The sequence below is a fragment of the Ambystoma mexicanum genome, chromosome 6p (assembly GCF_040938575.1).
Source record: "Ambystoma mexicanum isolate Mex_15411 chromosome 6p, UKY_AmexF1_1, whole genome shotgun sequence".
NCBI classification, from domain to species: domain Eukaryota; kingdom Metazoa; phylum Chordata; class Amphibia; order Caudata; family Ambystomatidae; genus Ambystoma; species Ambystoma mexicanum.
The window spans coordinates 24,714,594-24,730,534 of NC_090935.1; the positions used below are offsets into that span (position 1 = coordinate 24,714,594).

The 15,941-nt window shown below is 50.9% G+C and overlaps 1 protein-coding gene across 2 annotated transcripts in view; it reads left to right on the forward strand.

The window, feature by feature from the left end:
• LOC138511162 (uncharacterized) overlaps positions 1 to 15,941 on the forward strand; it is a 390,240-nt gene that overhangs the window by 357,750 nt on the left and 16,549 nt on the right. The gene's annotated exons all lie outside the window — the stretch shown is intronic.

The window sequence follows — 15,941 nt, forward strand, 5'->3', positions numbered from 1 at the left end:
CATGTGTACACCCCAGCATGTCAAACCACAACTATCCCCTCACACCTGAAAGGTAAACACAACACATGAACAGGCATTGATCAGCAGAACACATCATGTACATAGGATATCACAATTACAATGTCAGGGTGCCCATCACACTGCAGGGCAAGGCAACTATCACCAACAAAGCACCCCCCCTCCCTCCCAAATCACCATGACACACTCAACAACTGCACCTGGGTCATGGAGCCTTCATCCTTGAATTTCACCTGGCCACAGGATCACCCTTCCCCTTTGTCACCATCTCCCACCTTGTGTGTAAAAAGTAGCCAGCAACCTCAGAGTCCACCTTGATTTGCAAAAACACTACATCCAAGAGAACTCAAAGCAGGCCAACACAGAAGCAAACCAAAAAGCCTGCAGGCAGAAAAACAAACCAGAACAGCCTCCAGTAGATGACTTGACGTAGCAGTACCTCACAAAGGCCAAGTACTACCACAATGATGTAACAACCAAGGTAGCGCAGTAAAACAATGTCACAACAGGATGTGTACCATGTGTGGTACATAACATAGAATGATGCACCACATACGGATGTGTACTGTCACAGCTCCCGTGTACATGCGCAGGAGTGGCACGAACCAACCACCCCCACCGTGGTCTGGGTGCCTGCAAGGTCTAACTCACACAGGCCTCTGAGACCCTGGTGGTGGAGGACGGTCAGGGATATGTAGTCGGGACAGGCATTGGCATACTGAATAACTGGAATGAGGGGCAGGAGAGGGGAGTAGGATTGACACGGGAAAGTAGGGAATGCACAAAAAGGTAACACTCACATTAACACATACACAATCATAACAAACTTGTTCATCATGCACATAGCAGCAATTCACTGAAATGGAAGTCAAACAGAAACTTATCTCTGGGGTGAGTGCTGGCCTCCTGCCTGCGCACTCTCAGGTCCGGTAACAGGAGCACTTCAATGCTGCAAAGAGAGCCACAGTTAATAATCTGTGCGTGCCCATAACACACAAACACACCACCAAATATGACCCAAAGTAACAAACTACTCTACAAACAGACAATCTGGTGTGGATGCTTCGTACCCATATGTAACATTACCCCTGTGATGGTTCATACACAGTCAATGCAGTAAGTCAGGCGCCGGTGGGTGCGTGGCAAATGGAACACCAATGTGTCACGATTCACACAACATGCAATGTTCCCTGGGTAAGCAGACAGACGCATATAGCAAGGTATGACTTCAGAAAAAGTCTTGTCCCACCATGACCGAAATAATGTAGGCAGTGCATGTTTCAAAATGTACATGGAAATGAATGCACTGCACCCGAGTATGTCCCTTGCTGTATGGCCCTGTGAGCTGCCCCTTTCCATGTCTCGGAAGGCTACATGGGTGATACAAGTGCCTCAATGGACCATGGTGGACCGGAGGGTATGTGCCACTGCCTCTGCAGGTGCCCCAGACAACCTTACAATCAACTAGCCATCAGTCCACCAACACATCTGAGCTGTATTGTGCGCTTCAACACCAATATTCGTCCAAGCTCACTGTCAGTGCTGCTACTAAGCATGCATGTGCAACTGGGCTGGTGGAAGGTTTGCTGTGTTGTGGCCCCCCTGTGCTGCTCACCTTGCCTGGTGTCCCTTGAAACACGTCAGCAGTTTTAGGATGTATGATTGCAATCCCTGTGCCTCTGCTTGCGCACACATGTGCATGTGGGCACCACCAAACGTGTCCAGAATCCATACGTCCAATGGCCCATGTCTGATGGCGAAGGTGGTCTGGAGGCTCATCCACCTGCTGAAAGGGCATGAAACACATGATTAATGCTTTACAGTCATCTGTGTGTGTCTCTTCAGGCATCTCATTACTGGACCATGTCAGAGACGAACATCAGAAATCACACCATCAGTCTGTCTTTCACAGCCAAAGTCTGAATCACACTATCTACGGCATGAATTGCAACAAGCACATATACAGTAAAGGTAAGAAAGATACCACACAATGCATAGCAATGAATGTACACATGAATCATGAAACACCCCATCTAGCAAAAGCAGAACAGTGGTCAATAACACCCCAATCATCCCCACTAGGGGTGTGAACACAAGTTCCAGAGCAGCAGACATGCCACAGATATGACAGTCCAAAGCCCTTGTGTAATAGGCTGTTACACCGAACCATCCTTGCGAGCCCATGGATAAGGGAAGCAGAAGTGGCATATGTGAGTCAAGGACCCCAAGCAGCAAACACATACACAAGACAAGCCTGAAGGACCCAGCTGGAACAGACAGTGGATGCTTTCAAAAGCCACAAAGCACCACACCGTCACATGAAAGCACAATAGACAAGCAATTTCAAACTATATTAACTAATTACACTAACTATGAAAAACCTACATTACCTAATTAAACTAACTATCAAACAGAAACTTAACTAACTAAACTAAAATAAAAATCAAAAATGGCCACATACGACCCAGGGGGTGGGAGGCACCCAGGAGGGGGGAGGTACAGGGTGCTGCTCAACACCCACATGCGATGATGCAGAGCAACAAAAAAAACCTCCATGGGCTCAACGCCTGCACAGCCCGACCTATGTGGGAGATAGATTGTCGTCCGAGTCTGGCTCATCCTGGAAAGGAGGAAGCTTGCCCCTGGCCGGCAGCAAGTCTGCCAGACGGGTGAGCCTGATTCTGTGTGGTGATGACACGTAGGTCTGCATGCAGAACCTCCCGTGATACACGTGCTTCCTCTTGCAAGGTAGCACGTGTAACACAGAGTTCCTGTCATTCCAACGCTTTTTGCACTCTTGCGCCGTGCGCACCTCATGGCCGAATGCACTGATATGTTCCGCAACATGCTTCCAGTGGGTATCACGGTGGGCAGCCGTAGTCTGACTATTGGCACCCACTAGCATGTCAAGGCTGTGGCCTCGCACGTAGCCCACGAGGAAGTCCAGTTCCTGGTTGCAGAAAGGCTTCTTCCTCGACCTGCAGGAGGTCGTGGCTGTGTGTGGGATCCCAGACTGTGCTGCAGGTGCAACCTTCCTCCTCTTGGATTGTGGCGCAGACCCTGGCTGGCTAATGCCGCCCTGACCAGTATGGCCAGTGGGTTCGGTGGATTGAGCCAAGGGAGTGGCAAGTGGAGGAACGACCAAAGGCCTGACTTGTGTCAGTGGCAGCTGGGTGCCCTCTAATGGACCCTGCACAGCAACATCCACTGTGGCAGGGTCATTGACCGCAACTGTCCTGGTTGGCAGACTCACAACCGGGGTGTTGTTGGGTGCATCTGCCCCTGCACTTGCCAACACCCGGCTGTTCGGGGCAGCAGATGACATAACTGACCCAGGGACACGTGTCTTGGTCTGGGCAGCCCTGCATGCCCCAACGGTTACCTTCCTGGCATGTTGGAAATCTTCCAAGGGCTCCTCAAGTGCCAATGCAGCCTGCGCTGGCAGACCCTGAGCCTGGGTGGTGGTGTCCACTGATGCACCTGCAGCTACCACTACCCTTGGGCCCATGGCAGTCGATGTAACGGACTGCCGGGTCACACGGGCACCAGTGGCAGATACAGAAGCTGCATCTCCCAGAACCACAGGGGGTGGTGGCATGACTGCACCGACACATGGCACAACATCATGCTCAAGTGGCGCACCCCTGCCTCTTCTCCCTCTGTGGCCGCCCTGGACACCCTGGAGTCCCCCTACTCCCTGGTCACCCCAGCCATGTCCCCGACCACACCCAACACGAGGAGTACACCCAGCTGAGGCGCCCCTCACCTTTGGTGGCCTCCCAACCATGGCACAGATGTAGTAGTGCCGGCACAGATGGAGTAGTGCCAATGGGAGGTGTACACCACAATTGACCTGGGCAATTGGGGTGACGGGGGTGGGAAGCAAGATGTTAACAGCCCCCCTGCACCTGCAAGGCTGCATGTGACCCTGGTGATGTAGTGATGGGTCACGCAACGCTCAGGCACCCCAAAACTGCAGTAAAACCGTGCACGCAACCCTGCAGCCTACGTGCGTGGAATCAACCTCCCGCAGTACGCGGTGGCACCCAGTAACACGAATAACGCGTATGCGTGGGACATGCAGGCTACTATGACATCGAAAATGGGTGCGATACACAGGGGCACACGCAGTGGGAAAAATAGCGTGCGCGACTCACCGTCTGACTAGCACGATGCAGAAAAACATGCGTAGCCAATACCCCCGCCAAAAGAAGAGATACGTCCTTGATAGCTGTGAAGGTGTGATGGCGCGCGAAATGAAACACGAAGCAGCAACACACGTCGGTCTCCACGAAAGGCACGTACAGCGTACTGCTGGCCCCGCTCACCTTTAACCCGTGCAGAGGGAAACGTCTGCGCGCCTCATGTCACTTACGCGTGTAGGCCCTTTCCTCGGATTACACACATTCACACGGGGACGTGCATTTTTTTTCGTGCGCAGGCTTCGTGCGCAGGCTAATCCACTATGCCCACGTCATGGGGAAAACGCCTGCGTGTAACGTCACAGACACGCTAAGGGCCTTTGGTCCAATGGAACCGCATACGTGTGCTGACGCGCTTACGCGCTAAGGGCCTTTCCTCAAATTACACGCAGACGTGCAAGATTTTCACGTGCCAAATCACTCTGTATCAAGCTGGCCACACGACAACACACGGAAGACCATGCTCCTGCCCAGAAGGCCGAATTACTGCCCCCCAGAGCCCCGAGCACACTCCCACCTGCCATCTGCTGCTGCCTGACTGCCTGCTGCCCACGTGCCCTGCTATTTGCTGCCTGCACATCAGCCAGGGGTGCAGTTGCTGTGACCACCCCTTCTGGAATTGAAGACTCCCGACTGGTATTCCATCGCTCCACAGGCCAGCCCCAGGACCCAGTTGCCCACCCACTCCTGCCTCTGGGGTTGCCATGTCGGGCACTGCAACATCTGGCAGCACTGGCAACCCCCAGCCAGAGAGGCAGAGGGCCACCAGCTTCACTGCCACCGAAGTTGGTGTCCTGGTGGATCAAGTCGTGGGGCAGTATGAAGCCCTCTTCGGAAGTTCACGCGTCGACAAGGAAGGACGGACCAGGATCTGGACGGACATCGTTACTGCCATCAACGTGGAGGGGGTGGCAGTCCGTGACTTCCAACATGTCAGGAAGCGTTGGGAAGACTTCAGGTCCAGGACCCTCAACAAGGCCCGGCGCCTCTTGAAGGCAACGGATGCTAAGGGGCACCGGGGCCACCTGTCGGAACACCAGATTAGGATCCTGGAACGCATATGCCCAGCGCTCCACGTCCAGGTCATTGAAAGGCAGACCCGTCTGGAGTCGAGCAGTAAGTGTACATGCATACTGATTGGAAGCTATGCATGTGGTGGTGTGCCAGTAGTGTGCAGGTTGCACATGTGGTTTTGTAGGGTCATGTATGGATGTGTATGTACAGGGCCGTGAGGCTGACACATGCGAGTACTTTCATGTGTGAGCCACATGGATGGTGTATGTGTGGGTAAGCATGCAGGCCAAATGCAGATGTGTGAGCACACATGTCTGAATTACTGTGTATGTAAGTTGCCATGGTTGTGGTGTCACACATTGATGTTGGTTCCAGCTGCTGCATGTATCTGCACCGTGTACATGTGCATGTGTGTGTATTTGACAAGGGGGCAACAGTGATGCAACATGGATGCATGTAACACTGATATGTAGAAGACTCATTGCCAGATGTGACATTGATGCCGATCTCATCACTGCGACACTTGGTGGAGGTGTACACATGCATGTAAGTGTGGTGGCATGTGTGCATGTCTAGTGCACTCCCTGTGTTTCATGTGATGTCTGGCTCACCTTTGCCTGCTCATGCTGTTGTATGTGTATGGATGGTGCTGACTGTTGCGATATGGCTGTGGAATAGCTCATGTGTGTGAGTTGAAATGACATGTGAGCTGGGGATTGTGATGCCATGTCTGAAGTTTGACAATGCCACTCGTGTGCAACTGTCATGTGTGTATGAGTCCATTGTACAGTGCCCTGATGCCTGCCTCCTATCTCTCCCTGTCTGCAGCGTCACCTGATGAAGAGGGCGGAGAGGGTGCTGTGGAGCACAGCGGCAGGGATAGCACCGCCAGCCGGAGACGCAAGGCCCGGCTCCCCTCCCAGGTTGTCATCTCGTCGGGGAGTGAGGAGTCCGGCGCCGCGTCCCAGGTCGCAGCTGCCGAGGGGACGTCCAAGAGGCGGAGGTTGGAGTTGGACTCCTCGGCAGCAGAAGGGGCAGCTGAGACCCCACAGGGCCCAACGGAGGAAGATGGCACGGAGTCATCCAGGTTTGGTGGGGGGTTTGGTGGAGGAGGAGGCCGTGCAAGGGACAGAGACGGGGTCTGGAGGTGGGGATTCCACTGGTGCTAGTGGTGCAGTGCAGGGGCAGGGACAGGAGGCAGCACAGGCTGCCGCGGAGGTGCCTGTGTGTAATCCTGTCCCTGATCCTGTGACTGCATCATCCTGCACCAGCAGGGATGCCTACGTCCAGACCCGTTTTCAGGCAGGGGATGTGCTTACGACAACTGGCCTTCCTCTCCCTGCGGACGTGGCTATCCGGGGATGGGTTGAGCCTGTCCTGGGTGGTGTGGCGTTGCGTCAACAGGCCATGCGAGGTGACCTGCAGTCTTTTCATGAGGAGACTGCAGGTCATCTCGAATGGCTCATTGACCACGTCAACCTACTGGGACAGGTAACCAGGGCCGGATTCCTCCGTTTGCTGGGCCTTGTTCCGACCCCCTCCTCAACTGAACCCCCTATGCGCCAGTCGTCCTCCGTGCCATCTTCCCACCCATGTGTCACCTGGGTGCCCTGTGGAGCTGCCTCTGACCCTGCGGTCAAGCTGGTGGAGGACACATCCCTGCCACAGTCGGGAGTCAGACGTCCAGCAGGGGTGGCCACCTCAACAACTGCACCCCAGCCGGAGGAGGATGTGCAGGCAGCAGGAGCCAGGGCACAGGAAGAGGCACAGCAGCAGCAGCAACAAGGTGGGAGCCATGATGGCTCGGGGCCTTCAACATCGGAGGGGCAGGCATTGGCCAGAGGGCAGGAGGACCCAGGGTGGGAAGTGTCTTCCGTGTGGCAGCGGTTGGGCCATGCTGTAGATGCGGAGCGGCAGCGGGCGGAAGAGGCACGGCTCACGATGGTCAGGGCGGAGAACTCCATGCGTAGGGCCCTGAGGCGGGCCGAGTGCCTGGAGGCCATTCACAGGGACCTGGAGGTCCAGATGTCATCGTCCCTGCGAACCCTTGGGGCCATGGAAGAGGACCGCCTCCGGGACATTGAGCAGGAGTTCGATGATGCCCTGGCCCGGGACATCCAAAAGTGAGCCGTTGGACTAGCCCGCTGCCCTTGAACATAGTTTTTAGAGTTAGGATTCCTTTTCGTTTTCCTTTTATTTGTGGTCAATGGACAATGCCACACAAATTTGTATATAGTTATATTTTTAGGTAGGTTTCATTTGTTTGGTTGGGATCATGGACCCTTTACATCCTTGGACAATGGATTGTATATAGTTTCATCATGTAATCTTATTTTTTTTTATTTTGGCATTATGGACATGGAGCAATGGACTTTTTTTTTCGTACAATGGATTGTAAATAGTTGGCCTATGGATTGATTTATCTCATTTTTTTTTATGGACATGAAGCAATGGAGATTATTTTTTTACATTTCCTTTGGATTTGTGTTGTTGGAGGGTAACTTTGGACTGTTTTTCTTTCTAATTTTTTAGGATTGGTTATTATTTTTCATTCAATCATCTTTTTCACATGCTTTTCATTTCAAGTTTCATATTTTTGTATGCTTTCATTTCATTTTTGTTTTCATGTACATAATACATTTTCATTTTTTAGTTTCATGTGTGGGATTTGCTCATTGGGTTGATGCATGTGAAAATGTGGGTTTACACAAGCAATGCCAACCAGTGTATGTGTGTGACGGACATGTGTTGATGTACATAGTTGACTTATGGTTTGTGTCATGAGATCGGCATTTCACTGCTGTGGAGCGGGGGTGCTGGGGACATGAGTGGGACATGAGTGGGGGCCTGCTGGCAGGTGCCCTGCACTGCTTGGGGGGTGGGGGTGCAGGGGACATGAGTGGGGGCCTGCTGGCAGGTGCCCTGCACTGCTTGGGGAGTGGGGGTGCAGGGGACATGTGAAGGGGCCTGCTGGCAGGTGCCCTGCACTGCTTGTGGGGTGGGGGTGCAGGGGATATGTGTGGGGGCAATTCACGTGTACGACTCCCTGGCAACCCCGAAATACACGTACCCTGCTGAAATCAGGTGTGAAACTTCCCGCGAACCCCGTAATACACGTACCCTGCTGAAATCGCGTGTGAAACTTCCCCCGAACCCCAGTTATACATGTACCCCACTCGCACAGGCCCTTTCGGGTGTGAAACTTCCCGCGAACCCCGTAATACACGTACCCTGCTGAAAGCGCGTGTGAAACTTCCCGCGAACCCCATTTATACACGTACCCCACTCGCACAGGCCCTTTCGCGTGTGAAACTTCCTGCGAACCCGTAATACACGTACCCTGCTGAAATCGCATGTGAAACTTCCCGTGAACCCCAGTTATACACGTACCCCACTCGCACAGGCCCTTTCGCGTGTGAAACTTCCTGCGAACCCCGGAATACACGTACCCTGCTGAAATTGCGTGTGAAACTTCCCGCGAACCCCAGTTATACACATACCCCACTCGCACAGGCCCTTTCGCGTGTGAAACTTCCCGCGAACCCCAGTTATACACGTACCCCACTCGCAAGGCCCTTTCGCGTGTGAAACTTCCCACGAAGCCCAGTTATACACGTACCCCACTCGCACAGGCCCTTTCGCGTGTGAAACTTCCCACGAACCCCGTAATACATGTACCCTGCTGAAATCGCGTGTGAAACTTCCCGCAAACCCCAGTTATACACGTACCCCACTCGCACAGGCCCTTTCGTGTGTGAAACTTCCCGTGAACCCCGTAATACACGTACCCTGCTAGAATCGCGTGTGAAACTTCCCGTGAACCCCAGTTATACACGAACCCCACTCGCACAGGCCATTTCGCGTGTGAAACTTCCCGCGAACCCCGTCATACACGTACCCTGCTGAAATCGCGTGTGAAACTTCCCGCGAACACCAGTTATACACGTAGCCCACTCGCACAGGCCCTTTCGGGTGTGAAACTTCCCGCGAACCCCGTAATACACGTACCCTGCTGAAAGCGCGTGTGAAACTTCCCGCGAACCCCATTTATACACGTACCCCACTCGCACAGGCCCTTTCGCGTGTGAAACTTCCTGCGAACCCGTAATACACGTACCCTGCTGAAATCGCATGTGAAACTTCCCGTGAACCCCAGTTATACACGTACCCCACTCGCACAGGCCCTTTCGCGTGTGAAACTTCCTGCGAACCCCGGAATACACGTACCCTGCTGAAATTGCGTGTGAAACTTCCCGCGAACCCCAGTTATACACATACCCCACTCGCACAGGCCCTTTCGCGTGTGAAACTTCCCGCGAACCCCAGTTATACATGTACCCCACTCGCAAGGCCCTTTCGCGTGTGAAACTTCCCACGAAGCCCAGTTATACACGTACCCCACTCGCACAGGCCCTTTCGCGTGTGAAACTTCCCACGAACCCCGTAATACATGTACCCTGCTGAAATCGCGTGTGAAACTTCCCGCAAACCCCAGTTATACACGTACCCCACTCGCACAGGCCCTTTCGTGTGTGAAACTTCCCGTGAACCCCGTAATACACGTACCCTGCTAGAATCGCGTGTGAAACTTCCCGTGAACCCCAGTTATACACGAACCCCACTCGCACAGGCCATTTCGCGTGTGAAACTTCCCGCGAACCCCGTCATACACGTACCCTGCTGAAATCGCGTGTGAAACTTCCCGCGAACACCAGTTATACACGTAGCCCACTCGCACAGGCCCTTTCGCGTGTGAAACTTCCCTCGAACCCCATAATACACGTATCCTGCTGAAATTGCGGGTGAAACTTCCCGCGAACCCCAGTTATACACGTACCCCACTCGCACAGGCCCTTTCGCATGTGAAACTTCCTGCAAACCCCAGTTATACACGTACCCCACTCGCACAGGCCCTTTCGCATGTGAAACTTCCCACAAAGCCCAGTTATACATGTACCGCTCTCGCACAGGCCCTTTCGCGTGTGAAACTTCCCGCGAACCCCGTAATACAGGTACCCTGCTGAAATCGCGTGTGAAACTTCCCACGAACCCCAGTTATACACGTACCCCACTTGCACGGGCCCTTTCGCGTGTGAAACTTCCTGCGAAGCCCGTAAAACACGTACCCTGCTGAAATCGAGGGTGAAACTTCCTGTGAACCCCAGTTATACACGTACCTCACTCGCACAGGCCCTTTCGCGTGTGAAACGTCCCGCGAACCCCGTAATACACGTACCCTGCTGAAATCGCGTGTGAAACTTCCCGCGAACCCCAGTTATACACGTACCCCACTCGCACAGGCCCTTTCGCGTGTGAAACTTCCCGCGAACCCCGTAAAACACGTACCCTGCTGAAATTGCGGGTGAAACTTCCCGTGAACCCCAGTTATACACGTACTTCACTCGCACAGGCCCTTTCGCGTGTAAAACTTCCCGCGAACACCAGTTATACACGTACCCCACTCGCACAGGCCCTTTCGCGTGTGAAACTTCCTGCGAACCCCAGTTATACACGTACCCCACTCGCACAGGCCCTTTCGCATGTGAAACTTCCCGCAAACCCCGTAATACACGTACCCTGCTGAAATCGCGGGTGATACTTCCCGCGAACCCCAGTTATACACGTACCTCACTCGCACAGGCCCTTTCGCGTGTGAAACTTCCCGCGAACCCCGTAAAACACGTACCCTGCTGAAATTGCGGGTAAAACTTCCCGTGAACCCCAGTTATACACGTACCCCACTCGCACAGGCCCTTTCGCGTGTAAAACTTCCCGCGAACCCCAGTTATACACGTACCCCACTCGTACAGGCCCTTTCGCATGTGAAACTTCCCGCGAACCCCGTAATACACGTACCCTGCTGAAATCGCGGGTGATACTTCCCGCGAACCCCAGTAATACACGTACCCCACTCGCAAAGGCCCTTTCGCGTAAAACTTCCTGCGAACACCAGTTATACACGTACCCCACTCGCACAGGCCCTTTCGCGTGTGAAACTTCCCGCGAACCTGAGTTATACACGTACCCCACTCGCACAGGCCCTTTCGCGTGTGAAACTTCCCGCGAACCCCGTAATACACGTACCCTGCTGAAATCGCGGTTCATACTTCCCGCGAACCCCAGTTATACACGTACCCCACTCGCACAGGCCCTTTCGCGTGTGAAACTTCCTGCGCACACCCGAAATACACGTACCCCACTCGCACAGGGCCAATCGCGTGTGAAACTTCACGCGAATCCCAGTAATACACGTTCCCCGCTTGCCGTGCTGATACAGGGTTAGCGCAGCCCTTTGCGCTGGTTTGGGGATTTTAATGGCTTTTCCCTGCACGAGGGGCGTTCTTGGGGGCGTAACTGGTGCTGCTGCAGGGTCGCTGCGCTACTCTGTGCCACGGCTGGTAATGGATGTTAAAATCCATGAATACGCTGTGCGTGGAAATGGATTTTGGCACACGCGGCTGGCGCAGTCTGTCGCACGCACACACCGTGCACCAGCCGCGTGCGCCACTTGTGCGCTGATTTCTATGAATTACCCCCCTTCTGTTTAGGCAGACCGGTGTTGTGAAACAAAAGCGTTACCGGGAATACGTATGCAATCACTTTTTGACAGTTCGGTCGTATTAAAGAAACGCATATCCGCGGAAAGAAATGTTACCGGGGCAAAAACACACTTAGCACCTGGGCAAACCAGAGAGAGTTGGGGGGGGGGAAATCATAGGCAATACTTTTGCCAAGGCAGACAGAATCAGAGACCACTCGCTGACAGAAATACAAAAGGTCAATAGGCCGGAGCCAGTGTCAAGTGGAACCGGGTTCCTGTTGTCGAGGATCACACAGTCAGACAGTTCAAGATTCAACATTGCCAGGAGTACTTAGATATTGTCAACGGAGGAAGCAAAAGTTATAAGAAGGAGGAAAGACAAGGACAAGCCTTGGAGGCGAAGAAAATGGATTCAGCCTAATTCCTCAAGCAGAACACAGTACCTTATTCAATGAAGAGGCTGGTGCCACAGCAGTTGTTCCTGGTAGTTTCTTGCAGACCCACGGTTCCTGGAGCTTCGGTACAAAGGAGGACGTCTGGAGGGGTCTGCACCACACAGGGATGAAGTCAGCAGCAGCAACGGTGAATAAAAGGTGCGCTCCTTTAAAACAAGAGAGGCTCTTCAGATGGCTATCCGGACCGCTACAGCAGTGTGCAGCGATTTCGACCAAGAAGAGGATCCTCTGGCTGTGGAAGATGAGCTGTATATCCCCACCAAGCTCAAGGGAACAAGACTCCGGACTTGATCTTCTCTAGTCATCGAAGGGTAGATAACTCAGGACTGCAGCAGGGCTTCACCGGTACAGGGTAGTTGCAGCAGTCGTCGTCTTCTCTTCAGTTCCTTGCAGTTCCAGTGGCGACTCTGTCTTCCAGCCCAAGAGTCCTGCCTTTTACACGGAAAAACCCCCATTCACACAGCCTGGCTGTCAATCACGCAGCAGGGGGGTTGTCCAGCCCGGACAACCACCTTGCCCAATCATGGCAAAGTGCGACTTGGGCAAAGTGCGACTTGGGTTTCCTAGGATACCCAAGTCTCTGGGTATCCTAGGAAACCCAAGTATCCTAGGATACTAGGGTATCCTAGTTGACTACACCCCTCCCTCACAAACAGCCCACCTAGACACCCAGGCGCCAAGAGGAGGGCTTTTCTGCAGAAGCCCACCAAAAGACGGTGAGAAAAGAAGTCAAACCTGGTTTACCACGCAAAGTAAAACACAAGAAGGATTTTAACAACAAGAAATGGCGAATAAACCCAACCAGAGCCAAAAGAAAAAGTATTTGGTCTAGCGGGTTTATGTTCGAGGCTAATATAATAGCCTAAAACAATACCACGTTTATCTAGTATAATCACGGTAGAAAAGTTAGGGTAGATACCACTGCCACCAGCCAAGTCTAAATGTTAAAAGAGCAAAACAAGGCTCTGCGAGGTACAGATAAAAAGGGCTAGGATTTAACCCTTTCCAATACTCCCTGGAAGATGGGGTGCACTGGATCTGTGGTTAAATGACTATGTAAAGTTAATGGCAACTTTACCCTTTTCTGAGGGACATTAGTCAGCCCCAGAAATGGAGTCGGTGGGAAGTCTCAAAGACAACCCTGTGTCACTGCACTGAAGGCGCTGTGTAACACACAAAAGAAGGGGGCTACTGAAGTGGTGTAGTCCACAATCACAAAAACAGATGAAATACACATGGCAAAACACAGGTAAGAGTGGGGAAAAGAGGCACACTCTTACCAAGTGGAAAAAAATAAATTCCAGAAATCCAGCAAAGCTGCTGGGGGACTCACTAGGTAAGGGAAATTGGCCAAAGAAGGAGAATTCTCCCTAACAGTGTGTTAAAAAATCTATAGGTAAAGTGTCAATAAGGTTGACACCCTTTTGCAGGCACTATGTGACAAAACACTTCCACTTATAATAAAAGGGTCTAGAGTTGGAATGTCCTTAACATTGCCATGTACCTTATTGCAATTGCAAATTACGAATCTCATATTTTTTGTAGGTTTTTTTGTGTATGGTTTAAAAAAAACCTTTACAAAATAAAGCACATTAGTACAAACACCAAGGTTTTCAAATAACCAACATTTCAGAAATATTAAAACGTTTTTTTTTAAATCCCATTGAATTCAACATTATTTATTTAAAAAGCTGTTTATTTCCATGTTACATTTAAAATAGTCACATATAAAAAATGGTGTCAAATTATAAAATGCCAAAGAATTAAAAAAGGCAGCAACAGCCAACCAATGTCTCCATAATTTATCATCTTTAGCCCATTAAATATTTTCAAAAGATAAGTCATTCTTAAACGGTTAAGCGAACTGCGGTACATCACCAAATGCTTAGTAGTTTCATTACACTCCCTATCTCTACAATTCCCACAGGATGCATTGTCAGCAGTGATCAGGTGACAGATTCCTATGAAGTCGCATATAAATAGAGTGATAATAACGCTTTGGAAACAAGCTTAAACAAGGTGCTGTTGATCCTCTATTTTATGTTCCTAAGCCAAATGCTTTAATGAGGTATAGCCATGAAAACATTCTATGGTTATTGCCCAATCACCATCAAACAAAGCATTCTTTACTTTCCCAGGAGTCTAAACCAAATCCTCGAACCCCAGATTTAACTCATTCAAGATGGCTTCAGCTTCTCCCTCAGATGTACAGCGTAAATTGCAGACCCTACCAAGGGGATATTAATTGTGCAGTTATTCAATTCTGCATAAAATGAGTCATCCATTGGAAAGACAATTTTCCTAAGCAAGGATAACAATCTCCATAATACTCTCGCCCATAGAGAAGATTGGGACATTTAAGACTTGCCTCCAAAAACAGCTTCCAATCGGTGGAGCAGTAGTAAGATTGCAGTAGTAAGATAGCATTGCACCATAATTCCGTAAATCAGTTTAGGAACCACCTTTCCTTCATAAAATTGATAACAGGCCTAATAGAAAAACTGCCACATTTTCTATCCATTTTAAAAGCTGATTAGACGGCATCTTGCCTTCTCCGTAAGGGCAGGAGTAATATTCGAATGTATTGGTCGCGAGCAATATGAAACCCTAGGGGTGTGCAGTCAAAATGTGGAGAAAAAAAGTGAAATGCCAATAATGTTGAAAAAAAAGTGGGGTTGGGGGGGAACCCCCCATTTCGAATAAAAAACGTCATAAAAAAATTCGACATTTTTTTTTCAACATTTTGACATTCGATTTTATCACTATAAACCAACTCTAGGTACACAACACTCGGGCAACTTTTGATTTTAGTACATACAAAAACCCATGGAGTTTTTCTGACTCTTGTCACAGCCAGGATTCTGGTTTTACCTGAATTTATTATAAGACCATTGTCCTTGGCCTAATGTGAGATAAGAGCCTCTGAAGCCCTATCTTGTGATTGTCCAGAAGCAGAAAATCATCAGCATATGCTATCCATGGAGAGAGGTGTTCTGCAGGGATGGAACCATATAAGTTAAAGAGGGTGGGGGCCAAGACACACCCCTGCCTCCATCCAAGTGTAGTTACAATCCTTCCAGGTATATCTCCTTCCTTGTTCAATCTGACGCTTATACATGATTCCTCCTGAAAACCTCGTATTAATGACAACAAGCTGCTCGGCGGACGCCATGAATCCAACATAGCCTTCTACGGTCCATCAATCGAGGCCACATAGATGCACCTAGAAGAATCAGCCATGCGTGTTCTTGGTTCATCCTAAGAATAAAACCATTTAAATGAGTGGAGTCCCCATCGGAAACCAGTCTCCAGTTTACTTAGCTTACCCGCAGAACAGCCCAATTCTCCAGGTGTTTTTATAAGAGAGACGCAAAAACCTTGCTCTCCGCAACAATTAGCCATGTAGGGTGGTAGCTCTTTGCTTCAGCCCTAGCGCCTCTCTTAGAAATCAGGACCACATACGCCGTATGCCAAGATCGGTAAACAAGAACATTTATCAATACTCCTAAAAAGGATTGTCAATGTAGTAGCCCAATTTGTGGTGTCAGTTTTAAGAGTATTATTCGTAAAGCCATTAGGGCCAGGAGCCCTCGAGTTACTACTCCTTACAATAATCTCATAGACATCATCAAAATCAATGTGAAGCCCCCAATCTTTATTCACAGGTTTGTCTAAGGGAACAGTAGAAATACAATTAGCACCCTGGCGGGG